Genomic DNA, 1,798 nt, shown 5'->3' on the forward strand with positions numbered 1-1,798 from the left:
TTTAGACTCCATCTCTTGAGTATTGTTTTTTTTAAAGATACAATCTATTCAAGAATATTCACATAAACTTAGCAAAGCTACACAAACACACACACACAGTCATGTATACTCATACACTCACACACTCTCATACACACACACAAACACCAAACTCATTCACTCACACACACTTACTCAGACACAAACACTTGCACACATGCACATGCGTACACACACACACACACACACACACACACACTTCCTTTTGACTGTTCTGGACATGGTCAGATCGCAAGGCCGCAATCTTTCCCTGAATGCTTCCTTATGTGAAGCTGGGGTTTTGTCCTTGCCAATTTTAAATTTCTTGCCAGAGAAGAAGTCTATTTTTAACATTTTGGGGTCTTATCCTTTCTTTCCAACCTAACAGGCACATTCTGTAGAGTGAAAGAAAGCTGATGGGGCACACTCACAAGTCAGGATCTTTAGGATTTGCAATTTCTGTGAAATCAAAGCTATGAATGAGGACGACCAATTAGAAATACTTAAAAGATCATTTGTCACCACTTTAATCTTCATGTATTTTTAAATCATCATTTTCTTTGACTAAAATTATTAGAATCTTTGTCATATTCTTCTCAAGGCCAAATGGGAATGATGATGTTCATTTTCCATGCTCTGTATTTTGGAGTATTTTAATATGTCACACTAGATTATAGGTGGTAGGTGACTGGTTTAATAGAGGAATTTTAGCTTGTGGCATATTCAGCATCGTGTCGTCTCAATGTCATGTCTCTGATTAATGCTACACTTCATACACAAATGAAGACTGAGGGATTTGTCCTGTTACTTAAGAGCATTTGTTTAATTCGGAGATTAATATATTATCTTCAAACCTGAAACAGAGGCCCTCTGAAACTTTAACCCAAAAAATTGGACACGGCCTACTAGCCCAAAAAGAACATCTTGCCAATTTTCTCCATGTTTATTTAAATATTTTGCTCTAAAGGAAGCAATCATTCCTTTATACTTCTTTAAATTTAGTATTGACATTTTTTTATTTTGGGAAAGGAGGTCTTTTTTTTTTTAACATGGATACAGGAAAAGAAAACTCTCCAATAAAAATATTGTCTAAAAAGTTTGTTTTGTTTGCATGATTTACTAAATATGTACAATTTCAATTCACAGCGAAGGTAACAAAGATTTAAACAGCCAACATCACAAATGTCTCAAGTTCTAAAAAAAGTTCACTGGGCACAGTTTGACAATTTAATTGAATAAAAACCAAAGCTAAGCCTTCAGTATGAATCTTTTTCATGATGGGCACAAGCCATGTATTTTCTTCATCTTTGTTTCATGATGCATATTCAGTGACTAAAAGCCCCTTCCCATTTTAGTATATTAGGTTATGTCAGTATACTGAAGAGAGGTATTAACAGCCTCTTGGTTCACCAATATGATTTGTGATGTGTTCACATATATTGTAATATTTATTAATATATAAAATGACCACACAAGTCATCTGTGACTTTTTAATGTCTTAAGATCTAGGAATGTTTTTCTATATGTATAACGTTTTAAATGTATAGTTATGTATGAGAGACATAATAATTTACTGGTGTCCCTTTGATATGAAGTATCCAGAAAGAACTATGCTGCTTTTGAAATATAGAGATGTCTCATCCCTACCTGCTTCAAGTTTGTAAAGTTTGCTATTATAGGAATCCAAATATTTCATTCATTGTGATGTAATGCTCAAGTGTGAAATAACTAGTCATCATTAGAAACAAATGTCACTGAATACAAAATCATTGTGTTTCTG

The 1,798-nt window shown here is 33.6% G+C and overlaps 1 protein-coding gene across 6 annotated transcripts in view; it reads right to left on the reverse strand.

Moving 5' to 3' along the window:
- Nucleotides 1-1,006: 1,006 nt before the first annotated feature.
- Zeb2 (zinc finger E-box binding homeobox 2) overlaps nt 1,007-1,798 on the reverse strand; it is a 132,222-nt gene continuing 131,430 nt past the window's right edge. For all 6 annotated transcript variants that reach the window (XM_021658570.2, XM_060390119.1, XM_060390117.1 and 3 more), the window contains one exon: nt 1,007-1,798. This exon is cut by the window's right edge and continues 4,609 nt beyond it. The gene's annotated coding sequence lies outside the window, so the exon portion shown is untranslated.

This window comes from Meriones unguiculatus, chromosome 8 (genome assembly GCF_030254825.1).
Source record: "Meriones unguiculatus strain TT.TT164.6M chromosome 8, Bangor_MerUng_6.1, whole genome shotgun sequence".
In the NCBI taxonomy this organism is placed as follows: domain Eukaryota; kingdom Metazoa; phylum Chordata; class Mammalia; order Rodentia; family Muridae; genus Meriones; species Meriones unguiculatus.